General features: G+C 37.1%; 1 long non-coding RNA gene across 2 annotated transcripts in view; it reads left to right on the top strand.

Moving 5' to 3' along the window:
* Positions 1-27978, top strand: part of LOC145511222 (uncharacterized) — a 257499-nt gene that overhangs the window by 192441 nt on the left and 37080 nt on the right. For both annotated transcript variants that reach the window (XR_014057674.1, XR_014057675.1), the window contains exon 5: positions 13507-13605. This is a non-coding gene — a long non-coding RNA (uncharacterized LOC145511222). The remainder of the gene's footprint in view (positions 1-13506; positions 13606-27978) is intronic.

The raw sequence follows: 27978 nt of genomic DNA, 5'->3' as shown, positions 1-27978 counted from the left end.
GTAGTATGCATATACACACACCTACAGTCACATGCCCATTAGTGAATGGATGATGGATAGATGGATGATGGATGGATGGATCGTGATGGATGGGTGGATGAATAAATGAAAACGTGAATAAATAAAAAGTGAATGGTCATAGGTTTGTTCCAGTTTTATTACGCAACTTCAACCACTATAAACAGTGCTACAATGATCAGTTTTATAAAATGACACCTTAAACACATATATAGACATTTTTTATAGAGAAAACACCTAGGAATGAATTTGCTAGACCATAGGGTACATACATTTTCAACTCTATTATATATTGTCAAGTTGTTCTCCAGAGTAGTCAAATCTATTTACACTTCTACTGGCAGTGTATAACAATTCTTAAGAATTATCATTCTTGTCAATATTTTGTATTATCAAATTTTAAAATTTGCCAATCTAATGGTGTAAAATGATATATCATTATTATTTTTGAATATGTGCCTCTATGATTACTACTGAAGCTAAGAAAATATCCTAATAAATTCTCAGGCCTGCTGTGTAGTCATTCCATTGCCACAGTGGTATCTGAGGGACTGAAAGTTTTTCTTTCTCTATTTAGAGCAAAGATTTTCAATGAAATGCCTACTCCTCACTTTCAGTTGACTTTCCATTTGCAACCTCTGTCCTATGCTCAAGTTAATATGAGAAAAGCAGAACTAACACTGGATACTTTCATATTCTGGGTCTAGCAGTCTTGGGTTTGGGCAAGGTACTTAGGATTTCTGAAAGTGAAATTAAACAGCACTTCTTTCCTTCCTTCTTTGTAAGATTGGTATGAGAATCAACTGGGACATTGAATTAGTGTCTAAAGAGCCACATAGATTTTAAGTATTAATACGCCTCTTTTGCTGACCATTGTGAGGCTCTCCAGGAAAAGCCTTCCTCCTTGCAGCTAAAAGACACCCAGACAGAGCACATGCACCCCTCTGTTAGGGCTCAGTGTGAGACTGAAGCTATAATCTCCCTTGTGATTTGTTTTTTTGCTTAGAGAGTGAATGGTTCAACTACACGCAAACTATAATGTCAGTGGGGAGTCCTATTCAATAAGGAATTTACTCTTTCAATAATGAGCACTCCTCTAGCACCTTTGAGGCTGCCCCTCCCATGTTAAAAGAATGTGTACAATATTTGGTTTCCATGTGGCAGTGCCTGCCTCCCAGGATTTACCAAGGAGCTGGAACAAAGGGCCTATCATTACGTTTCCAGGCTCAGTGAAGAGCCAACTTTAAGTAAGTTTTTCAAGTCATGCAAGTCTGTCTTTGTTTTGGATACTTTCTTCCCTTTTTCCTATGCAAGGGCACCACTTTGTTTCTATTGTGTCACACACACACACACACACACGCACACACACCACATCAATAGTGTTAAAATAAACTTCTCTGTGTTCCTTCATCCTGCCAGAGTTCCTGGGGATTTTCATTTTTGCAGAGATTAAAGCTTTAATCTCTACGGATTAAGTCCTGGGAATTTCAAGTCTCAGTTTGTATAAGGAGGGTGTCACTGGGGCACAAGAGGACCTAGTGGCAACCCAGATTAGGAGGTCAGATATGGCAGGTGAGGCTCTGACTCAGTGAAAGGCAGCCCTAGTCAATGTACAGCCTCAGAAAGGAGGAAATTAGAGACCAGGATATAGAATGATCTGGAAGGCTGGAGTTGCTAAGGTAATCAGGGATTTACAGTCACATATTTTGAAGTGGAAAGCAGTTTGAATGAAGGAGGCATTTTTCTTCTTTAAAGAGAGGTTTGAAGAAAAAAATAATGTGTTATTTAACCCACTTTATGAAAAGAGACCACAGTAACTTTGCAATGTAATGTAATCTATACATTTAAGGTCATTTCCTGGTGTGTTCACACTGCCTTTCTCTACCAAAAGAGCCTTGTGAAACAAAGCAAGAAAATACCTCACAGTGGTATTTCCTTTCTGAAACAATTTCTTAAAAGTACTATATTCACATAACCTGCAGTGCCCATCACCACACAAACTAACCAATGTGCCCTATATTGTACTGAGTGCTGAATACACTTTACCCCATTTAGTAATATAAATCTGTGAAGAAAGTATAACTATGCTCATCACACTAAGGAAAGAACTAAGGTTCAAAAAAATTAAATGACTGATCCAAGTCCTCACAGCTTCAGAACGACTAGTGTGATGTTTGATTTTATGTGCCAGCTTGGCTGGGCCAGTGTCCAGATACTTTGTCAAACATTACTCTGGCTTTTTTTTGCGAGGGTGCTTTTGGATGACATTAACAACTTAATTGGTGGATTTTAAGGCAGATTACTCTCCATAATGTGGGTGGGCCTCATCTAACCAGCTGAAGACTTCAGTAGAAGAAAAGACTAACCTCTTCCCTGGTGGCTTAGATGGTAAAGAGTCTGCCTGCAGCATGGGAGACCTAAGTTCGATCCCTGGGTTGGGAAGATGCCCTAGAGAAGGAAATGGCAACCCACCCCAGTATTCTTGTCTGGAAAATCCCATGGATGGAGGAGCCTGGCAGGCTACAGTCCAAGGGGTTCCAAAGAGTCAGAGAAGACTGAGTAACTGCACTTTCACTTTCAACCTCTTCTGAGCCAAAGGGAATTCCACCAGCAGAAGGCCTTTGAACTCAAACTGCAGTATTGGTTCTTCCTTGGGTCTTTAGTCTGTAGGCCCACTCTGCAGATTTTGAGCTTAACAGCTTCCATGTCTCCATACACACACACAAACACACACACACACACACACACACACACACACACATCCCTTGGTAATTCTGTTTCTCTGTAAAGAATCCTGATTAACACAATTAGTCTAGGACTCGGAGAAGGCAATGGCAGCCCACTCCAGTACTCTTGTCTGGAAAATCCCATGGACAGAGGAGCCTGGTAGGCTGCAGTCCATGGGGTTGCTCAGAGTCAGACAGGACTGAGTGACTTCACTTTCACTTTTCACTTTCATGCATTGGAGAAGGAAATGGCAACCCACTCCAGTGTTCTTGCCTGGAGAATCCCAGGGACGGGGGAGCCTGGTGGGCTGTCGTCTATGGGGTCGCACAGGGTCGGACACGACTGAAGTGACTTGGCAGCAGCAGCAGCAGTCTAGGATTATGACACAGCTTTCTCCGTGTCTCTTTCCTCAAACCTGTGTAGCCTCCCAAGATGACTGTTAGGCAGCAACTGTAATGTAGTCCTAGACTAATCACCATAGAGAAAGATAACCTCAAAATGGAGCTTATTGCACAATCAAGAAATCAGTGAATGAAGTAATGTGGAAAGCATATGGACACTGAGAGTTTAGCCTAAATCCAACATTTACTAGCTCTGTGAGCATAAGAAAGCTACCCACCACTTCTGAACCCTCAGTTTCTTCATTTGAAAAGTGGAGATCATGCTTATTTCCAGAAGGCCAATGAATATTTTGGTTATCTGTCACCAGAAAACAAACCACTCCAAAACTTTGTGGCTTAAAATGACAAAAAGAATCATTTGTTTGCTCACAGTTTTGTAATGTGGGCGGCGATTGGCATGGATAGCTTTTTTTCAGCTCTACATTGTATGTCTTAGGCTGAAACATGCAAGATGGCGTCTTCATTCCTGTGTCCGTTGGCTTGGCTGGGATGGTTGATAAGGCATCTGCATCTTTCTTCACTTAATCTTTCCAGGTGCCTAGCTTGGTTTTCTTCACATCATGAAAGTATCTTGCATTTTGTCTAACTTAAAGTGAAAGCGGAAGCTTGCAGGCCCTGAAACCTAGATCAAGACTTGACACAGCATCCCTTCCGTCTCATTGCACTGGTCAACAGCTGCCACACAGATTAACTCAGAACCAACGGGAGGGAATGAGGCAAGGGCTTAAGTAGCGCGGGGCATATCTCCTTCAGAGTTGCAAAAGTGATGCTTTATTACAAAGGAAACCAAATAAAAGGGCAGATTACAGGGTGCAGCTCAGAAACAGGTGTTAAAGAAGGCAGAATTAATTCAGATAAAAACAATTCTTATTTGCATGGTTCTTTGCCTTCTACAAAACATGTGCATAGAGATTTGTCTGAGCCTTAGATTGCCTCTGTGGTCCAAGAAGAGAAGAGTAGGAATTGTTTTTCTTCTTTTAAAGTGAGAACACAGTAACTTGCACGATGTCATACAGTTGCGGTAAAACAGGTAAGTGGTCTGTGTCAGATACTATGTGCTGGCAAACTGATTCACCAAAAAAAGAGTCAGTTTGTAGCATTTGACAATTTCTGTGGTGTAAATATTCCCAGCATAGCTGATTCCAAGTCAAGTTGGGGAAAGATGAGCGTGATCAGCTCTCATCAGCCCATACATGTAGCTCCAGTACAACATGAGCTGGGGGATGACAGAGGCTGATCGCCAAGAAAGTCCAGGTTCTAAAGTTGAAACTTATGAGTAAATACATATTTATGAACTTTGAATGATCAGTCCTAAACCAAGTAACCCTGAGACTCCTGGGGCTTCCCTGATGGCTCAGTGGTAAAGCAGGAGTTGATGGCTTGCGGCAATGCAGGAGCCACAAGAAACATGGGTTTGATCCCTGGGTTGGGAAGATGCCCTGGAGGAGGGCATAGAAACCCACTCCAGTATTCTTGCCTGGAGAATCCCATGGACAGAGGAGCCTAGCAGGCAACAGTCCATAGCATGGCAAAGAGTCAGACACAACTGAAGCTACCTAGCAGGCACACATGCATAGCATGTATGGAGGCAAATGAGAAGATCATGACTCATCATATGGTCTATATGAAGCAGGATATTTCCTCATAGAAAATAAAATAATAAGCAAATAAAAAATGATGTGAAATAAGCAATTTGTCTTTGCTACCCTCCCATCTTCTTCTGGGGTCCTCACCAAGAAGTGTGCGCTCCTGAAATGTTTCCTTTTCCAGCTCTGGTGGCCTGCCAGAGCCTATGGGGTTCAGGTTTTTCCTCTCCTCTCCAAAATGAAATACTCATAAAAGAGTTTAATCACTGGTAATGGCTTCAACTATTAAGATTCCAGAGTATTAGGCAGACCCATGTTTATTGATGAATCTCTCCAAAATGCATTTGTAAGTCAGTTGTTTAGAACCTAGTGCACATTACCCCACATAAATTACAATATATGATAAACAGTCCTTACACAAAAGTCTATTTTGGTGAGATCAATGAACCCTGACAGATTCTTGCTAAAAGGCAGAAAATGATAACTATTGTAAAAATCAATAAGTTGGACATGCAACCAGATTGAATGAAATATTTTGAAATAATTTTTTTTAAATTTATACAGGTAAACTAGGTTTAATTAGGAGTGTCATTGAATGTTTTTGTGAAGATAGGAAGTTTCTTGACACTAATAGTTTTGTGGTTAGATGATGGTTCAGTATTGCTTCTCACCATTTTCAATTAGGTGTATTTTTAGCAGTAACTAGGCTTCATATATCCTAATCATTACTAGTGTTGTGTTTGGGGACATCAGTTCAGTTCAGTTCAGTCGCTCAGTCATGTCTGACTCTTTGTGACCCCGTGAATTGCAGCACGCCAGGCCTCTCTGTCCATCACCAACTCACGGAGTCTACCCAAACCCATGTCCATCGAGTCGGTTATGCCATCCAACCATCTCATCCTCTGTCGTCCCCTTCTCCTCCCGTCCCCAATCCTACCCAGCATTAGGGTCTTTTCCAATGAGTCAACCCTTCGCATGAGGTGGCCAAAGTATTGGAGTTTCAGCTTCAACATCAGACCTTCCAATGAACACTCAGGATTGATCTCTTTTAGGATGGATTGATTAGATCTCCTTGCAGTCCAAGGGACTCTCAAGAGTCTTCTCCAACACCACAGTTCAAAAGCATCAATTCTTCGGCGCTGAGCTTTCTTCACTGTCCAACTCTCACATCCATACATGACCACTGGAAAAACCATAGCCTTGACTAGACAGATTTTTGTTGGCAAAGTAATGTCTCTGCTTTTAAATATGCTATCTAGGTTGGCCATAACCTTCCTTCTAAGGAGTAAGCATCTTTTAATTTCATGGCTGCAATCACCATCAGCAGTGATTCTGGAGCCCAAAAAAATAAAGTCTGATACTGTTTCCACTGTTTCCCCATCTATTTCCCATGAAGTGATGGGACCAGATGCCAAGATCTTAGTTTTCTGAACGTTGAGCTTTAAGCCAACTTTTTCACTCTCCACTTTCACCTTCATCAAGAGGCTCTTTAATTCTTCTTCACTTTCTACCATAAGGGTGGTGTCATCCGCATATCTGAGGTTATTGATATTTCTCCCGGCAATCTTGATTCCAGCTTGTGTTTCTTCCAGCCCAGCGTTTCTCATGATGTACTCTGCATACAGGTTAAATAAGCAGGGTGACAATATACAGCCTTGACGTACTCCTTTTCCTATTTGGAACCAGTCTGTTGGTCCATGTCCAGTTCTAACTGTTGCTTCCTGACCTGCATACAGGTTTCTCAAGAGACAGGTCAGATGGTCTGGTATTCCCATCTCTTTCAGTATTTTCCACAGTTTATTGTGATCCACACAGTCAAAGGCTTTGGCATAGTCAATAAAGCAGAAATAGATGTTTTTCTGATACTCTCTTGCTTTTTTGATGATCCAGTGGATATTGGCAATTTGATCTCTGGTTCCTCTGCCTTTTCTAAAACCAGCTTGAACATCTGAAAGTTCATGGTTCACGTATTGCTGAAGCCTGACTTGGAGAATGTTGAGCATTACTTTACTAGCATGTGAGATGAGTGCAATTGTGTGGTAGTTTGAGCATTCTTTGGCATTGCCTTTCTTTGGGATTGGAACAAAAACTGACCTCTTCCAGTCCTGTGGCCACTGCTGAGTTTTCCATATTTGCTGGCATATCGAGTGCAGCACTTTCACAGCATCACCTTTGAGGATTTGAAATAGCTCAACTGGAATTCCATCACCTCCACTAGCTTTGTTTATAGTGATGCTTTCTAAGGCCCACTTGACTTCACATTCCAGGATATCTGGCTCTAGGGGACATCATAAGTGAAATAAAGAATTTTGAGATAAGGAAATGAAAGAATGAAAGAGGAGATATTATCTTGATGAACTATTTCTTAGGTGTCTTCTCTGCTGCTCTGGTGCCACAAACTGTTACATGATCGGTTAGATTTCAGAAACTGAATACTATATCCCTTATTTGGAAAATCAGGTTGCATGTTAACATATATGTCATTTAAGAATAAAAAAGGACCTTATTTATTTGTAATAAATAAGCTTTATCTAATCTGTAACTTCTTAGCTTGCTAGACAACAGATTCCTTTGCTTAACTAATGCTTGTTAACAGTCAACAAAATTGGTCAGTTGTGGAGCAGTGTTTCTCCAGCTATAGGTCCTGACCCAGAAGTGAATCATGAAGTCATTTGAGCAGGCTATATAGACATTAAAGAACAGAATAGAGTAAAACATTTCAGATTCCATTTCAAAGGATATATCATTTAATACAAAAACTTAAAATACATTTTATTTTAGGAATGTGTGCATATATGTATATTAAGTCACAATGAAAAATGTGTTTCTTTTTTTAAAAATTTATTTTGTTGAAACACAAATGAATCTTTTTAATGATAAAAGTACAATTCACAAAGAAGATAAACATCATAAACCATTAGACACCTAACAATAAAGGAACAAAATTACCTAAAGCAAAAACCAGAAGAAATATAAGGGAAATGAAAAAAATATATAATCATAGTGAGACATATTAACATTTCTCTGAGAATATGAAAAATGTATTTCTTACAGTGATTTGAAAACTCCATTTAGCACACACTTTGGGAAACCTTTCGTAATGAAATTGAATAATTAAAACGAAGGATGTCAGTTTATTCATTATTATTTTTACTGGGATATTAGATCAATAGAACACAATATACTTATCATATATGTTGTTATAAAGCATAACAATACAATGAATACCATGATTCTAGCATACAGTTTAAAACTTTACTGGTATTACTGTATCTATCTACCTGCAACTCTGGCTCTTTTATTTCATTCTTGGCCTCTGCGTAAGAGGTAATCACTATCTTGAAATTAGCATTGAATACCTTTGTCTTTTACCCCAATAATTTTTATCAAATGTGTAAATATTTTTATATTTAATTTTGTTTATTTCATTCATTAAAGAGTATCATACTAAATAGAGTCTTCTGAGATATATTTTTTTATCTCAACATTCTGTTTCTCCAGCTCATGTATGGTGGTTCATGTAGCTATGGTGTATTTATTTACTATGGTATTTTCCTTGTTGCAAGCAGTTCTGGAAACTTCTGCTGATAAACATGTTAAAGAGTTTCTCAAAGGATGTCCCTGGCGGTTCAGTGGTTAAGACTCTGTGCTTTCAATGCAGGAGGCACAGGCTCAGTCCTTGGTTGAGGAACTAAGATCCTACATGCTGTGTAGAGTGGCAAAAAGAAAAAAAAAGACAGTTGCTCTGAGCTATGTATCATGAATTTCTGTATGATCTATTATTAGAATTGAAATTTTAGAATCATAGAGCATTATAATTTTCAACTTTGCAAAGTAATGTGAATTTATTTTTAGAAAAATTTTTTACCAGTATACACTCTCATCAATATTTAAATTGCTCCATATCATCAACATTTGATATTGTTAGACTTGTTGATTTTTGCCAATCTATTGGGTATAAATGACATTGTGTGTGCATGCTCAGTTGAGTCTGACTCTTTGCAACCACACGGACTATAGCCCGCCAGGTTCCTCTGTCCATGGGATTCTCCAGGCAAGAATACTAGAGTGGGTTGCCATTTTCTCCTCCAAGGAATCTTCTCGACCCGGTGATCAAACTTGTATCTCTTGCCTTGGCAGGTGGATTCTTTACTACTGCACCACCTGGGAATCCCAAAATGACTTTATTGTTAACTATTATTTTTAATGGTCATATCTATCAACACTTCAAATAGTAGAATAGGCATCTACTCACATATTTATTTTCTATCAACTTCTGTTTTCTGAGTTGCCTTTTAAAGTCTGCATTTTTCTACTTTTTTTTTTCTTGTTAATTTGAGAATTCTTTCCATCATAGTTGCTAATCTTTTTGTTGAACATATGTGATTTAATATTTTATCTTTGTCCTTTCACTTTCTTTGTAGTGTCTTTTGTTTAACAGAAATTCTTAATTATATTATAGTTGATTTTATCATAGTTTATTTTATCAATATTTTCTTCTTACCCTCTTTCGTGTCTTTTCCAAAGACACTGACACCTATCCTAAAGATATAAAATATTTCCTTTTTTTTTTCCTAGAAGTTTTAAAATTCAGTCAGTCTGGGACAAAGTTTTGTTTACAGTGTGTGGTAGTTCTCCAATTTAATTTATTTGCCTAAGAATAATTTTTTTCTTAGCACAATTTTTAATTCATTCCTCCTGTTCCTGATGATTTGTGACCACATAGACTGTAGCCATGTTCCTAATGATTTGCAGTAAAACTTTAATCATACATATAACTTCCATATATGTATGGGCCTGCATATCAGTCCAGATTAGTGTCACCAGAAAAGTCATGCTGTATTTTGGATATACTCATGCTAAAAATTATCTGTTGCTTATTTTAAATTAAAATCCAACTGGGTACCATATATTTTTATTTACTAAATATGGCAGCTCTAGTTAGGAAACTGAAAACCATATCACTCAGGGAACTGAAACCATATCAACATTTTCCAGCAGCTTTAAAGAGGTAGCTTTCAGCCAGGGATGTACATATTTACTATGTGAGGAAATTTTTTTTTTAAGATACAGACACCAAACGCTCTCTACCTCAGATCTATTGAAATAAAATCTCTCAAGAGATGTCCTGGTCATCATAGGTCTTTCAGGAAAACTCTTAAAGCTGAATCTCTTGTTAAGAACCACCATCCCAGGGGCATTTCAAGAAATCCTTCAGAATAAATTTTACTTTCATTAATTCAAGCTAACTAGTTTTGTGTAAGAAATAAATTGACCCCAGTGTCAAAAGTTTGAGGTAAGGTTTAAGTTAATGAAACAATAAGTGATAAGTGATAAATTCACATTCTAGTTTTGGATTCTATAGTGCAAGTTCTTAAAAGAAAAAAACAAACCATCATGTGCTTGGATTGGCTAGGAAAGGCTTTCTGGAGATACATGGTTTGAACTATCCCTTGAAAGACATCTAACATTAAAGCTTTTACCTTTCTAATTAAATTAGAGAAAGAGTAGAAATCAGGCCAAAGAGATTCCCTTTCACAGTAATTTTCAACTCTTAGCCTAACGAAAGGTCACAGAGGTACTAGGAGATCTAGAAAGAAAGTTTAAGATTGGCTGCCTAACCCTAGAATTTTGGGGCTTAGAATTACAGATTCAAACCCAGGAATATGGATAAGGACTAGGATAAAGGTGGGGTTAAATAGCATGAGGGACAAATAGATTAGTATTAATAAAATCAATTAATTTATTTGATCATTATTTTATCAGCTATCAAGAATGAATGAATATTTTTTCCTGTTCTACTAGGCAGAAAACAATAGGACTCAAGGCAGATATTGCATTCCCAAAATACTACAAGAGATTCTTAGTCTTAGGTACATGTGGCATCTTTTATCTTATAGTTTCAGCATGAACATTACAAGAATGGAAATCTTGTTTGGAATGTCCTTCTGCCCTAAACCCATGGGTTTGGGTTTTATTTTTGTCCCAGTCATTTTGACCTCTCTATTCTTAATATTCCTTAATAATAATCAGTTGGACCTCATTGGACAAATACTTCTAAGCCCTTAAGCATAGTTTATGAAGTCATAATACAGTCCCTTGACCTAAACTAACAAAAGTATAGACTCTCTGTCTTCCCTAGACTACAGCCATTGTTATCTCTTCCCACCTTTCCTCTACCCCAGTTATGATATTTGATTAAAATGATGGAAGAAAATTTTAGCATGACTGGTATGTTGTGGTTCTTTTGCATTTTTGAAAAAAAAAAAAGAATTTTAATTGTATTTTTAAAAGCACAGAGCTTTTCAAAGAAGAACATGATATAGGCAGAGAGAAGAGGGAGCTTAAAAATTAAGGTCTATCTGAATACATCTTTGCTACAATTATGATCAATAAAAAGCTCCATGAATAGAAACTATGAGAGAAACATAATGAATTGATGTTTTAAGATTATTACAGGATAAAGCATAAATTGCAATGTAGTTATCAAAAAGACCAAAGCCTATCTCTGGATAAGGGAGCATGAAATTAAAAAATATATATATGTTGCATGAAAAATCTCTATTTTCACATAAAATTGAAATGAATATTCCTCAAGGCTGGTTCCAAATTGCACTTGTTTAAACAGTGATTAGAGAGAGGACTACACAGTGTGTGGATAATACTAACAATACTGGTGAGATGATTAGCCATGGGTATCCAGCCAAAGATTGTTCTTCTGATAATTAGCTTCAGGATAGAGAGTCTGATATTTGCCAAGACAAATAATATATATTGACAAAGATTTCCTGATGGGCTGGCAGGTATGTGTTTGGGACGTGAAAGAAATCAGGAATTAAAGAACTAGGCTCTGAATTGGGACATCTGAATGGCATTTTAAAGTGTAATATTCATTCTAATGGCCAGTTCTTGACATTTCCAACATACTTGGGGCAGCCATGAAGGTCCCTGCTTGGATTTTCATTGAAGAAAGACTTTGCCATTCCATTACAAGGAATACAGTTACTTGACAGACTCTAGCTGTTAGTGCCTTTAGAATCTGCCTCAGCTTTCAAGTCAAGGACTGACTATTATCTTGGAAGTTCCTAGCCAAATATGGAGCATGGCAAGCACATTTGGTCCTGGCTGTCGGAGAAGGCAAAGGCAACCCACTCCAGTACTCCTGCCTGGAAAATCCCATGGATGGAGGAGCCTGGTGGGCTGCAGTCCATGGGGTCGCTAGGAGTCGGACACGACTGAGCAACTTCACTTTCACTTTTCACTTTCCTGCATTGGAGAAGGAAATGGCAACCCACTCCAGTGTTCTTGCCTGGAGAATCCCAGGGATGGTGGAGCCTGGTAGGCTGCCGTCTATGGGGTCGCACAGAGTCAGACACGACTGATGTGACTTAGCAGCAGCAGCAGCAGTCTCGACTCAACACAGGATGTCTCCAAAAGGCAATTGCTGCTCCAGAGCTCCTCACTGAGTTAGTAGAATTAGATTTGCAATTCTGGCTTTTGTTCTCACTGCCTAATCTTGTACCTTAATATTGTATTATAATAAAAGCTCATCACCAAACCCAAGGCAGTCTAGATTTTCTCCTGTTTTCTAGAAGTTTTATATTTCTGCATTTTACATTTAGGTTTATGATCCATTTTGAGTTAAATTTTGTGAAAGTTGTAAGATCAGCATTGAGATTTTTTTTTTTCATTTTGCAGTGGATGTCCAGTCATTCCAGCACTATTTGTTAAAAGGATTATTGTTTCTCCATTGAATTGCTTTTGCTCTTTTGTCAGAGATCAGTTGACTATAAGTGAGTGAGTGAAAGTCACTCAGTCGAGTCCGACACTATGAGTAGGTCTATTTCAAGACTTTCTGTTCTGTTCTGTTGATCTGCTTGTCTATTCTTTCATCAATACCACGCAGTTTTGATTCTTGTAACTTTATGGAAAATCTGGAGTAGTGTCAGTCCTCCAGCATTATTTTTCTACTTCAGTATTGTGTTGTTGAGGGTCTTTTTCTTCCCATACAAACTTTAGAATTATTTTGTCAACACCCCCAAATTAATTTGCTATAATTTTGACTGGGATTGCATTGATTCAAGTTGGGAATAATTAAATCTTAGTGATAATGAGTCTTCCTATCTGCAAACAGGATGACTCTCGATTTATTTAAATATTCTTTGGTATTTTTCAATAGAATTTTTCAGTTTTTTTCGCGTATATCTTATACATACTTTGTCAGATTTTTACCCAGACACTTCATTTTGGGGTGCTAATATAAATGCTGTTCTTTTAATCCCAAATTTCAATTGTGCATTGCTTATAGTATATAGAAAAATAGCTGACTCTTCTGAATTAACCTTGTAACCTGTAATCTTACTATAATCACTTATATGTTCCATGAGCTGTTTTGTCAGTTCTTTCATATATTCTACATAGATGATCATGATATTTGCAACCAAAGACAGTTTCATTTCTTCCTTTTCAATCTGTATACCTTTTATTTCCTTTCTTTTTCTCATTTCATTAGTAGGACCTTTAATACAATGTTAGGAGTAGTAAGAGGGGACATTCTTACCTTAATTCTGATCTTACAGGGAAGACATCTATTTTCTCACTCTTAAGTATCATGTTATCTGTAGACTTTTTGTAGATATTTTTAAAAAAAATCAAACTGAGGAAGTTCCCCTTATTCCTAGTTTTCTGAGACTTATTATTATTAATGGGTGTTAGATTTTTTCAAATGATTTTCCTGCATCTATTCATATGATCACTTGGATTTTCTTCTACAGCCTGTGGATGTGATGGATTACAACAACTGATTTTCAAATGCTGAATCAGTCTTGAATACCTGGAATAAACCCCATGATGTATGATTCTTTTTACAAACGGTATGACCTGCTAATATTTTGTTTAGGATTTTTGCATTTGTATTCATGAAATGGGACTTTCCCAGTGGCTCAGTGTTAAAGAATCTGCCTGCAATGCAGGAGCCACTGGTTCTGATCCCTTGGTCAGGAAGATCCCCTGGAGGAGGGCATGGTAATCTACTCCAGTATTCTCACCTGGTGGCTTCTCAGGTGGAGGAGTGGTAAAGAATCTGCCTGCCAATGCAGGAGATGCAAGAGTCACAGTTCTGATGCCTGAGTCAGGAAGATCCCCTGAAGGAGGAAATGGCAACACATTCCAGTATTCTTGCCTGGAAAATTACATGGACAGAGGAGCCTGGTGGGCTACAGTCCATGGGGTCACAAAGAGTCGGACACAACTGAGGAAACACACATACACATTCTTGCCTGGAGAATCTCATGGACAGAGGAGCCTGGTAAGCTATGGTCCATACAGTTGCAAAGAGTCAGACACGATTGAAATGTCTTAGCACGCATGCCTGCATTCAGGAAATATATCGTCTATAGTTTTTCTTACTTTTTATATTTTTACTAACTTTAGTATTAGGATAACACAGGCCTCATAGATGAGTTGGTAAATGTCCCTTTTTATTCTCTTGAAAAGATCATTGTGAATTGGTACAATTTCTTCCTTAAAGATTTGATAGAATTTGCCAGTGAAACTATGAATATGGTGCTTTCTGTTTTGGAATGTTATTAACTATTGATTCAATTTTTTCTAATTGTTTAAAATGTTTTGTGGTCCAAAATGTGGTATGTCTTGATGAATATCATGTTTGAGCCTGAGAAGAATATGTATTCTGCTGCTGAACCATCTCTAAAATGAAAACTATTCTAGATCGACTTTAGCAAAATCACCCTAGGTTTCAAGGGGATCAAATTCATCTCCCAGTACTCAGCCAGCCAGAAGAACACCCAACAATCTATAGAGCAAGATAAGAAAATCAAAATATTAAAAATGTAAATTTACCCTTTTATAATGTTCTGTATTATGAATTTTTCATAATTTATGGTTTGTTCTATTTTTGATGGATATTTGGTTTGTTTCTAGTTTGTTTTTTTTTTAATGAACATGGCTACAATGAACACTCTTATACATGCCCCCAGTATACATATATAAAAGGAACTCTAGACTATATGTTTAGAACTGAAATTACTTATTCTAAGGATATGTACATATTTTACTTTTTGAGATAATATCAAATTGTTTTCCAAAGTGGTTTTGCCGATTACACTTCCACCAAGAGTGTGTGTGTCTCTATGTGTGTGTGTGTGTGCTTATGTTACTCCCCACTATTGTCAACACTTGTTAGAGTCGGACATTTTTGCTTTTGCCAATTTAATGGGCATTTTAAAGATTTTATTCTTTCACTAATCTCTTTTACATCCGATTGTTACTATTGTGTTTTGAAGTAATTTCTGTACATTTCAGTTCAGTTCAGTCGCTCAGTGGTGTTTGACTCTTTGGCGACCCCATGGACTGCAGCACGCCAGGCCTCCCTGTCCATCACCAACTCCCGAGCTTGCTCGAACTCATGTGCATTGAGTCGGTGATGCCACCCAACCACCTCATCCTCTGTCGTACCCTTCCCCTCCCGCCTTCAATCTTTCCCAGCATCAGAGTCTTTTCAAATGAGTCAGTTAAGAGGAATAGGTCTTAGGTTAGGCTTAGAAAAGAGTTGGTTATATTTTTGGCTCCTTTTTGTTGAAATTTTACTCTTTGCCAAACATTGTTCTAAGCATCATGAGTATATTCATTATTTTATTTGATTATTACTATAACACACCCCTCTGAAACAGATTTTGTTATTACTTTTACTATTATCATTTATATTTCATAGATTAAAAAACAATTGCTTAAAGATATAAAACATTTCCCTAAGGTCACACCAGTTCATTGGCACACAACATATAGCTTATAATCACTAACATTAGTGGCAAAACCTGACTGGAAGCCAGTGTTGATTCACTTCAAAACCTTAGCACTTTACACAAGCCTTCACTGCCAGTCCAAAAATGTTTTTTTTTTAAAAAAACTAGTTGCCATTTATTAAATTCTCTAGTAATACAATTCTATTACTATATAGATTTCATTATTCTGGTAGTTGATTTGATCAAGAATTCTGCCAACAACGTGCCCTCTACTCACTGAGATCCAAATGCTCAAATCACTTTTTAAAAAGTGGGACATTAATAGTTTTCTACATTTGCACAAGGTTTTTTGACGATTTACACAAAGCCCATATTCTAGGTATGGTCCTATAACTATAGACACATATATTTTTATTCTCTTGGTTGTAAATTCAAACTTCTTTATTCCTCCCAAGCTCTAATATAAATAGCTCTGAAGTTATATCTCCATGTGTAAGTTCCTAAAAACGAGACAGTGGAACATAAGCCAATTCGAATTCTCAGTTCAAATAACCTGTCATACAAAATTAGTGTAAATGTAGTGCACATTCATCATCTTTTTGTTTATAAAGTGTACAAACTTCTCCAATATGTTTTTGTGAAGTGTGCTAGTTAGAATTCTCAAAGGGTGAAATACGCTGGCTAAATGAAGGCCATTACTAGAATTCTCTTTGTTGTTTTGGAAAAGCTTATTTATGTGCTGAAATTCAATATTCTATCTTCTCTTATCAGCTGTTGGCATGGGATTTTAAATGTAAATTACTTTGGAATATAAATGTTTATATTTGTCAAGCTGAGAAGAATAAGTTGTTAAAACAGTATGCTAAGGTGCTTGTTCATAAATGACATCAGCTTTATATTCACATGTAGCTATCAGCTTGAATTAATGTAGTTACATTTAGGATCAGTAAAGGCAGATGAATTTTGCAACACACTTATGGTTTTGATGGAGAACAAAATAATCTTAACAAAAAGACTAGAATAAAAGTTCAGAATTTCATCTGGAGTTTTTAATAGACACAGTAAACAACACAATGTTGAAACACGATTGTATTCCCTTTCAATTTGTTTTAAAGCTGGAGCCACAAGTGTTGATTGTAACAGGCTTTTTCTGTGGTATACAAATAAGCAAAGGATGATGTATTTTGTTTTGGGGCACGAAATTTTTCCCCAGTGATGACAATCTTCTCCATTGGATATCTTCATAAGATCACTACATAGTATAGTAATAGATTTATTTGTAAAGACTGTGGGAATAGACTATCACTTCAAATTTTCATCATTATAATAATTTGGCAAGAATTTCTCCCAGCATTCAACTCTGCAAGGATTAACTCACTATATCTTCTAGGTAATTCTTCAGCAATTAGATTTGAGATTACTGACCAGGTAAAACACTGTTTTAGATGGCTACTTCTACCTTGGTTTTATTGTTTATATATATATATATAACTCATATATGAGCAATAAACATGCATATGTTCATACATAAATTAATGTGTATATTTATGAAAAGCTATATACATACAGTTTCATATATATACACATTAATGTATATATGAACAAATACATGTTTATTGTTCATATATGAGTTTTATATATATATATATATATATATATATATATATATATATATATATATATGAACAGTAAAATCAATGCAGTTTCCCTGGTAGCTCAGCTGGTAAAGAATCCGCCTGCAATGTTGGAGACCTGAGTTTGATCCCTAGGTTGGGAAGATCCCCAGCCAAAGGAAATGGCTACCCACTCCAGTATTCTGGCCTGGAGAATTCCATGGATGGTATCCATGGAGTCACAAAGAGTCAGACACGACTGAGCAACTTTCACTTATATATAGAAATGGAAAGAAAGACTGATATTTTATTCAGTGGTTATCAGTTTACTTAGTATTAAATTAGTATGTAGTCAGTGCTAGATATTGCATTATAAAGTGTATCAATGTCCATGAGTCTCCCACAATGAAGTCAGACTTTTTAGAAAATAATGTTGCATTGTCTTCTACATTATCTGTGGCAGTCATTTTCGAATTCTACCATGAATTCTGATTGGCTTGAATAACAGCCTCACTTCAGAAATTCTGACTCAGTGTCTCTGAGGGAGAGGTGTGCATTTTAAAGAGCACATCTTCTGGACCACTCTTTGAGACCTAGTCCATGATTTTTGCTGACAAGACTACTAATGCATCCTTCCTAGTCCCCAGTCTCTATAAAAATTCTTTTTGCCACCTGGGAAAAGTGGCCACCACGCTTACAACTCTAGAACCACATTTCTCCAAAGGTGGATAAAGGAACACCTGTACTAGGATAAAGTAAGGTCCTTACTAAAATATATATTCTGAGGTCCCTCTACAGATCTACTAAATCAGATACATTTGGCTGACATTTGAAGACTAGAATCTTCATTTGAACCTCACTGATTTTTTTTTTTTTTTTTTGTCACCCACTGCTTTACTTCTAGGATCTTTCCTCACATGGAAATTTTAAAAGGATCATTTTGAGAATAGTTCTGCTTTGATCTTGTGTTTCAGGCATTGTTGCCTCAAACCAGGTTAATCCATTTCACACTTCAGGACAGCTATCCCAGTAAAATTAATCTTGAGAACTTAGATAAATTTGCTGAAATAATACCAAATTTTCCAGTCCTTCTCTATGTTTATGCTCTTTATTTCCTGATTCATTTTACAATTTGCCTATTTGACTTTGGCCTCTTTTTTCTGTCTGACTCTGTGAACAGTCCTCCATCTTGAGCATATGGAGTAGATGAGAATTTCCAAGGCAGAAAAAAAAATTAGGGTAAAAATGTCTTACTTTAGACATGTGGAGGCTAGAATACAATCTTATTAAATTGGGATTCCAACATCTATTAAAGTGGAAGTGTTAGTTGCTCAGTTGTGTCCAATTCTTTGCGATCCCATGGACCACAGCCTCCCTGGCTCCTCTGTCCATGGGATTCTCCAGGAAAGAATACTGGAGAGGGTTGCCATTCCCTTCTCCAGGGGATCCTTCCAACCCAGAGATCAAACCCTGGTCTCCTGCATTGCAGGCAGATTTTTACTATCTGAACCAAAAGGGAAGGACATCTATAGAGACCTACCAAGAAAGCAAAAAGCATTATCCCCCAAATTGAAATGATATAGAGTGATTACTATAATGCCAGTGTAGTTTTTTTCTTTTTTTAAATCGCTGCAGGACTGACAAATCAAAGACTATCAGAGTTGAAACAGAGATCAGAAGTTTTCTAGTCAAGGCATGCAAAATTGCTTTTAGGAAGCAAAATCATCTCCCTTTTGCCTCACTACCTATTATCTCTTTGGCCTTAGATCTTAAGAAGATTTCTTACAGTGTGTATGGTAGCTTGGTGTCCACCATTAATTCTAGTCTTTCTGGTGTGTCCCTCTATATAGTAGATGCCAGAAAGCCAAAACCTGTATTTCCTAAATTCTTTTGGAGCTAGGTGTTTGGATATGTTCTGTCTTCAGACCAACAAATGGATGTGTGAAAGACTTGGAGGGCAGAGTGAAGTGGTGATGCTGCTGCTCCTTCCAAAATATATCTGCCAGCAACATGAACTTGGAGACTTTGGGACTGTCTGTAGACTATCAGTGAACATCATGTTCAGACACCAGCTCTGTGAGGGCATGTACTAGGTGAAGATCCTTTAGGCAAGATGAGACTTTGGAGTTACCAGTTCTGGTAGCATCATCAGTCCCTGTAAGGGTGAAGTATAGGTTCTAGAGCAGCAGTTGGAGTGTCTGCTTCTTCATGGTGACTCCTGGCTAAGAGCCAGTGATTAACACAAATGTGCCCAAGATCCTCCTCAGTTTCGTTAGTGGGCCAGTTCTCTGGTATTTTTCTGGAAATTGTTATTTTTTTTTCTATTAATGAATATAACATGAATATGCAATTAAATGAAATTGTATCTGCATTGCAGGATTTAATCCTTACATCCTTAATAGCTTAAATGCATAAGCTATCCCTAAATAGCTATTCCCAATGCATGTAATTCTCAAAGAAGGAAATTTTATAGGTAGCTTTTCGAAAGGAATCTTCTGGGGCTTTGTCTTTCCTTTTAGTCCTTGTGCTGCCTAGAGAGATCTAGGTCTAGAGAGTGATTGGAACATCTCATCTTCTCTCAACGTGGTATGTTTTATTTTCATTCATATTTACCTGTGGTGCCTTCGATTTCACTGATATTTAGTACTTTATGACATGAACATCTATTCATATATTCTGTTGTAGCTGAACATTTAGATGAATATTTTTTCCACTAAGAATATTCTTGTGCATGTGTTCTGTCGCATATGTGCACATATTCTGGGTTCTCTACTTTAGAATGGAGTTGTTGGATTGTAGAAAGAGCACATCATGATCATCTCTACTAGGAAATAGAAAGCTATTTTCCAAAGTCATTTTACCAAATTAAATTCTCAACAGCAATGGATGACAATTTCCATTTCTCCATCTCCTCATCAGTACTTGCTATTACCAGATATTTTTAGTTTTCCTTTTGGGTAAGAGTAGCCTTACTGTTTATTTTCCAATTATTGATGTGGCACTGAGGAAAACAAAACATTCTTTCTTGCACTCAATACACATATGCTGAGTGAGAAACAGGGAAGACAGCTTTGAACAAGACAGAAAAGGATCCTGTTCTCATAGAGCTGACATTTTAGTGGAGATACACAGACAATAGCTAAACAAACAAAGAAGTTGTGATATGGGCTGTTATGCAAATGAAATAAGGTGATATGATAGAGAAAGAGTGGGAGTCTGCTTGTATTGGGGTGTGGAGGGAAGGCCTCTCTCACAAAAAGACTTAATGATGTAGGTAGGAAGATGGAGCTGACATGACTCAGGGTAACTATAGATTATGATTGATTCAAACCAAGACAATAGGTGTAGACTGAGACTGTCCACGGCAAACAGTTTCATATGGTCATCCTAACTTTGATAATTTTTACTCATATCTAGTTTTCCTCCCTTACTGGGCTCAGGGAAGACTTACTTCTCAGCTTCCCATGCAGTTTAATGGAACCAGGTGACTAGTTTCAGGCAATGAAAAGTGAATCACTATGGGCTGGAGCTGTGGAGAGCTCATGCATGACCATCAGGGTTCTCATTCCCCAGTGCAGCCATCAACATGGCAACATGTTCCAGATGGGTGACTACAAGCTACAAGATAGTGATGCGTCCATCCTTCTGGGACCTTGAGTATATATATATACACACACACACACAGAGGAAAGCCCCAGTGAAAAGCCTTTCTGGAAATATAAAATACATGAGAAATAAACATTTTGTTACTGTTGTTTTAAGACATTAAAAATTAAGAACTGTTTCTGCCACATAGCCTATCCTATTGTATTCTAAGAGTAAAGAAACCTTTGAGCTTCTGTGGAAATTGTCATTAGCTACAATTCTCTGGTTTCTTAGGATTTAGTGTCTCAGTCATAAATCATTTGTTAGTGATTATTGAGTATTACATGGCACAATAATGGCAATCATAATGAAAGTTCACATTTTAAAACTCCTATCCTAGTTATATAGTATTTGATGGGTATTATCTTGTTTTGTCTTCAAGACAACTCTATGAGGTAGTATTAGCATTACTCTAAGATTATAGATCGGGCTTACCTGGTGGTATGTAGTGGTAAAGAATCCACCTGCCAATGCAGGAGACACAGACACATTTTCAATCCCTGATCCAGGAAGATCCCTTGGGGTAGAAAATGGCAACCCACTCCAATATTTCTTGTCTGGAAATTCCCATGGACAGAGGTGCCAGGCATGCCACAGTCCATGGGGTCACAGAGTCAGACAAAACTTAGCAACTGAACAACAACAAGACTATAGATTAAGATATAATACAAATTACAGAGGCATTGAGAGGTGAAGAAAAGTCACTTGGACCGTATGGACTGTAGCCCACCAGACTCCTCCGTCCATGGGATTCTCCAAGCAAGAATACTGGAGTGGGTTGTCATGCCCTCCTCCAGGGGATCTTCCCACCTGAAGGATTGAATCCACATCTTCTGTATCTCCCACATTGCAGGCAGATTCTTTACCCATTGAGTTACCTGGGAAACCCCCTATAAAGTTATAGTGAGTTTCAAATAGGATAATTCAGTTACTTCTAAGTGTGGCTCATAGGAAACATGCAGTAATATTTATGATTTTATTATAATCAATATCATGATCACAACTACTCATATCACATCTGAAACTTTGTGTTCAGTTCTGGATAACACATTTTAATATGGGAATGTACAAATTAGAGTGCCTTTAGGATTTGGCCAGTGTAAGATCTGAGGATTGTATCATTTACATGATGATCATGTGAAAGAGTTGAGAAGAGTTGGTTTGGAGAATAAACTCTTCAGTTAATTATCTTCTAGTATCTGAGATGCAGTCACAAGAAGAAATATTAGAGGTGTAATTAACTCCAGAACAACAGCAGTGATAGGAGTTTCAGGGAGAATTTTCCAACATGCAAAGTTATTAGAAAATACAGTAGGCTGCCTTGTGAGGGTGTGAGCTTGTCCAGTGAGTGCTTGATAGCTCAAAATCATGGCATACTTTTGTAAAAGTGAAACTGGTATGGAGTTGGAGGTTAGGCTGAATGAATTCTACAAGTAAAATGAGTCTTAAAGAAAGAGGCTCTTCAGTGCACAAATGAAGCAGGCTCCAGGCAATTTGTATAGACAAGCAGCCATCTATTTGAAAAGAATTCCAAAGTATTGGTGGTCTGTATTCTTTTTATGTGCAAAAAAGAATTCAGGGCCATTTTTGACAAGTTTTCTGGGAGCAAGGATTCATGAGAGGCTGGGTCAATTCTAGCCCATGTGGATTACAAATTACTTTATTTATGTGATTTTCTGTTTAATTTTCATTGTATCTCTCCCTAATGTGCTATAAGCTTCATTTGGGCAGGGATTGGACTTGTCTAGTTCACCTCTTCACTCACAGCATCTAGAAAATTACATGGCTCATAGCATGCACAGAATAAATGTTTGCCAAGTGAAAAATTAAAGAGTGGTGGTAGAAGGGACAGAATTTGGTGACCATCCAGTTGGAAGGAAGATAAGATGAAGAAAAGCCAAGAATGATTCCCAGACTCAGAGTCCAGGTAGCTGGTAACATGGTAATAGCAGTCACCAAAGTAGAAAATGTGGGAGAAATATATATTTTGGGTAGTTTGAAGACGATGAACTGAATTTTTAATGTGTGTCCCTTGTGGGACATCCAGGAGGAGGTAGCTTCATCGGGTGCTTGGCTTAGGAGCACACCTGTGTTGTGTTGCAGGTAGACCTATGATGGTAGATGCAATCTCATGAAGAAAATATAGAGATCAATATGGAAAGAAGGCTAAGGAGAGGACTCCAGGGGACCAACCATTTATGCTATTGACAGAGGGAGGTGGCTTCTTGAAAGAAATCCAGGAAAATGTAGCAGAGATATAGAGAAAGAAAGAAATTAGGAGTGAAATCAGAAACATCACAGTAGGAGAGGCTCTACTGAACAAAGTTTATTAACAGAAGCTTCCAGATATTGTTATTACAACATCAAACTCATTTAAGTGCCAAGAACTTAGAATTAAAATCCTTACTTTTAGACTATCTAAAACTTGAGCTCATACTTTTGCTTAAATAATTTCAGTGATGAAGAGCTCACTATCATAAGGCATATCATGTGTGACCCGGATAAAATGTGCATACACAAAGTTAAATAAAAATTAACTTATTTTATTTCAGTGTTTATTTGAACATCTCTGTGTAAAGTCTAAACAGTAGTATATTAAATGATGCCCCATCCAAGTAGAAGAAATATAGGAGATACATGCCTTATTCAAAGCAAATGTTCCACTAGGGAAAATTTCTAAACTGCAGCATTCTGACTTAATAAATGGCTGAGATCAGACCATCAATAGTGAATTAAACCTACCCCAAGAGAATTAAAGGAATGAAAATGCATTTATACGGCAAAAGAAGCAATAGTCAGGGCTGAGGAGACAAATGCTAAATGAAATTAATGATAACTCCAAACTGGCTTCTCTCCTGTATTTATTTGGCATATTTCTTGAACAAAAGAAAATAAAGAACTATCCAGATAACTGGAAAATAATAAAGATATATTTAAAAATTCGATAGCAATAATAATAACCTTACGTATACCTAAACATACACAACTTTGGAGTTTTTGGTCATGCAGCTGAGGAATAGACAGAGTGGATATGATTTCCAGCAGTTGAAGCGTGCTAGAAAGCTGTCCGTTCAAATAAATATTTATCTCATGGACCTTTCATAATATCTGAAATTGTATTTAAGACTGTGCTATCCTGTTCAGTAGCCCTAGCCAACGTAATTATTTAGATTTAAATTTTAAATAGTTAATATCATAATAAAAGTAAAACTTCAGTTTCTCAATTGTATTAGCCACATGTCAATTTCTCAACATTCTCACATAGTCAGTGGCTATTCCACTGAACTGGGCAGATAGAGAATATTTCCATCGTAGTTGTAGAATGGTCTGTTGGAGATCTCTGGAGTTCTCTGTGTTGCGGCTTCCTGGAGATGTTCAGTTAAAATGTTGATGGTGTTAAGTGATGTGAATAAATTAACATGGGGTACAGATCAGCATATGAAATAACTTTGAAGTAATAAGGATCAGATGATCTTGAGGGGTAAGCAAGATAAACCAGACATTTATTACATGATGAATTTGAACATCTATTACCTGATGAACATAGACTTAGGTTTATTCCTCAAAAACAGCACACAATAGAGCTGGATATCAAACTCTGGGCTACCTGACTCCAAAATCCACACTCAGTGCTGTCTTCCCAGACCTATGTGAGAAGAGTGTGGAAGAACCTTGAGTGAAAGAGACAAGTCTCACAACAAATGGCATAGTTTGGGACACAGTAAGACAGGCTATGCTCTGTAAATGGCTGAAATTTAAGTTTAATCAAGGAAAGAGAGAGATAAAATAATTAGATACACAAGTAGGTGATAAAAGGAAAGGCAGAAAAAAGCCCAAAGATCAAAATAACTAGCCTCACAATTTTCTTTTGTCTAAGAGCTCATGAAATAATGTACCAGGCTGTTCTGGCAAGTGCTTAAGACTATATTCAAACTCCAGCTTTACAAAAGCCATTTCTCCTGGCTTTGAATCATGAACATGTATCATTGTTCCTTTTGAGTCATAGAGGTGGAACATCCATGAGGAATTGAAATTATTGATCTAGTAGCAGCAAACATAAAAACCAGCATGGGCTTGGGTACCTTAAGAGAGATTGTGTGCAAAATGGGAAAAACATATAGAAGCAGTGTCTGGGTCCTGAGCAACTTCAAGGTCCAAAGCAAGTATAAAATAACTTGTATTTTATGTAAATGAGTCAAGGTGATTTATTTTCTACCTTTTTATGATGATATAACAAAGTTATAATTAACATTAAAGGAAAACAGTGTCATATTTACGCATTTTTTCCAAGCATTGGTTTCTTTTATTGTACACTGGGGACTATTCTTTGTAAATACTTAGTATTCACCAAGAAAAGATTCACTTTTCTATACATCACAATTCATAGACAATGGGACAAAATCATTATGAGAACAACCCAGCTTATCCCTCTTCCCCCCATTAAAGGAAATTTCGGGATGAGCTCATAAAGTATCTTAACTTCTCTTGCTTTCCAAGTAACTAAGTGCTTGATAGCCTTACAATCTCATATTCTGGATTTTGAATTCCAAGCCCAGAAAAATGGAAAGACAAAGAACCAGGACAAAGATATCTGGGCTGAGCAGAAGCCCAGTCAGAGATGGACTCAAGTATGAGGTGTAGAATTGGTGGGATATGTAATAGAATTTGATGAAAAAGAAAAAGAAATACTAAGAGGTTTACATCTTGCTCACAAAATTTAGTATAACTGACAGGTTTTTCTTTCTTTTTTTTTTTTTTTGCATTGATTATATTCTTTTGACATTGACACTATTCTAAGATGGTGAAAAGACAGAAAAAACTGTTTTTTAATCATCACTTTAGGCAGTGTCAATATACCCTGTCACTTGATCCCAGCCAAGAACCACTGCTTTCTTAGATGTTTCCACTTTCTCTTCATGTACACAACAGCATTTTGCTTAAATTTCTTTTTGCAAAGAAAACAAAGCTATAATGGTTTGAGTATCTTAAATGGTTAGTCAGGCTTACTGACTAGTTAAATGGCTTAAGCATGACTTTCAAGATCTTACCTCAACAAAATTACAAGTGACTTTTTGAGTTTTGTCTGAGTCACTGGTGCAGTGATAAAATGCTTAGTTAAACCAATGACAGTCAGGGATATGTTGTATTAACAACCACATCATAGGGTCCTTATAAGATTTCAATGATCTAGAATAAGTGAAAATACAATGCAAGCTGCAAATTGCCTACACAAATGCAGGTTTTTATGTGGAAGACAACAGAATTGCAACTTTACCTTTATGGAAAAAAAAATCAGCAAATATATGTTGAGTACCTAAAATCACATATTTGTCATAAAAATAAATGATGTATTAACTGCTTAACTGTGCACAGCTCTGTCCTTGTTGTTGAGCAAAGGTTCCTTCCAACTTAACTCTTCCATACTAATCACAGACTTGCATAAAATACTTGCTATGTGAGTATAGTGGGTGTTGTGGAAATAATGTGTGCTTTAGCTTCAGATGTTCACTCAGCTATGTATCCATTCATTTAACAAATTTTTATTGAAACTCCAGAGCCTCTTTCATTGAACAAATGTTTTTGAGATCCCAGGTATGTTAAAAAAAAAAAATAGGTAACATGAGGACAGTATTGAGCTCAGATATGAAAAATAGGAATAATTAGAGGAATAAGAGAAGAATTTTTTCCATGCAGAGGGAACAGCATGTGCAGCAGGAGCAAGGGTGAACAAAGTGAATGTGACCAGCCCAACAGGAAAGATGGGGCTGTGGGCCAAACGTGGGGAGGAACACAGAAGCACACCCATTCACTGTCCTGCAGGCCACACCGATGGTTAGAAACTCGTTGAAACAGGGATGACCTAGTCAGATTGACCAGATAGTGAACAGAAGGCCATCAGTTCAGTGGCAGATGAGGTAGTCCCAGGAACAGAAGAATGTAACTGGTTATAAAAAGGTAACAGTGAGAGTGATAGACATTGTTCCAATAAAATGTTCCTGGATATGAGTTGCATATTGATTCTCCACACCTCAGCAGGATATCAAGGCAGCAGTCACTTTACATCTCCAGAGCTCAGCTTCCTCATTTGAAAACTGGAATTCTTAACCTAAGGATTTGGGGGAATTAAGTAAATGAATGTACAGTAAAAATACATTGTCCGATCCAAAGTGGAAAATAACTTCAATCATGGAGCTCATTAGCCCTGTTTACTTTAGAATTTTCAAACTAGAATTGAAAGCAAGTTGATAAAGATTGTCTGTGTTCTGTGAGGAATTTAGCTGCTATGAATAGAAGGCAATGACCTTACAATGGCCTTGATGGCCCCTTAGGATCTAGTTCCTGTTGTCTGTCTTTCCTTATATTTTACGACTCTTTCTTTTACTTCAGGTACCCCTTCAACAACACATCAAGCATCTCTTGAATATACAAGGCAGCTCTCATTGCACAGTCTTTTCTGTGACAAGTGTAAAGTGCTAAAGTGCTTTTAGCACAAGCAACTCCAGCCAATTCCTTTACACATGGCTCAATATTTTTTTTTCATGGCATTCATCACGTTTTATGCATACCTTACAATTTATATATGTCTGAAGAATGTAAGCTCCATGAGAGAAGGGAAATTTGAGTGTTTGTTCACTAATGTATTAAGTGAAATAGTAGTTGACCCATAAAAGATATTCAACAGATGTTTTTTGAATAATCTGAGAGGAATGCAAAGTCCTTATATCCTGGAGCTAATATGTGACAGTTCCCATTCTCCTGCTTCTCAACGACATTCAGCAAATTTGTAGATAGCCAAAAATATTACACCGAGATTTTATAGAGGAAGGAAGAACAGATATGAGTGAGCAAAGAAAATTTTAATTCTCAATGTGTCTATGGAGAAAATAAGGTGGAAGTTAACACTAATCAAGTCTCATTTCAGATGTCAGTGGGTAATTTAATAAACTATGAAAGAAAAAGTCCAGAAACTCATGAAATAATTGGTAATGGATACTGCAGGACTATGAAGAAAAAATTATGCTCCGTGAATCTGAAAATGTATGTTCCATTACTTATGCTCCTTAGAAGGACTTGTTAAGTGTGCTTATAAACAGGTTCAAAAATTGATTGAGAAAGTTTGGGCATATTTTAACTGCACCATCTTAATGTAACTTCATTTCTCATAGTATGTGCATCTCAGATCATAGCTCCCATTCTATCCCCACATTGTTACCCCATCATTATC

The sequence above is a fragment of the Giraffa tippelskirchi genome, chromosome 6 (assembly GCF_054371585.1).
Source record: "Giraffa tippelskirchi isolate mGirTip1 chromosome 6, T2T-mGirTip1v1.2.pri, whole genome shotgun sequence".
In the NCBI taxonomy this organism is placed as follows: Eukaryota; Metazoa; Chordata; class Mammalia; order Artiodactyla; family Giraffidae; genus Giraffa; species Giraffa tippelskirchi.
This window is presented reverse-complemented; position numbering and strand designations above follow the sequence as displayed.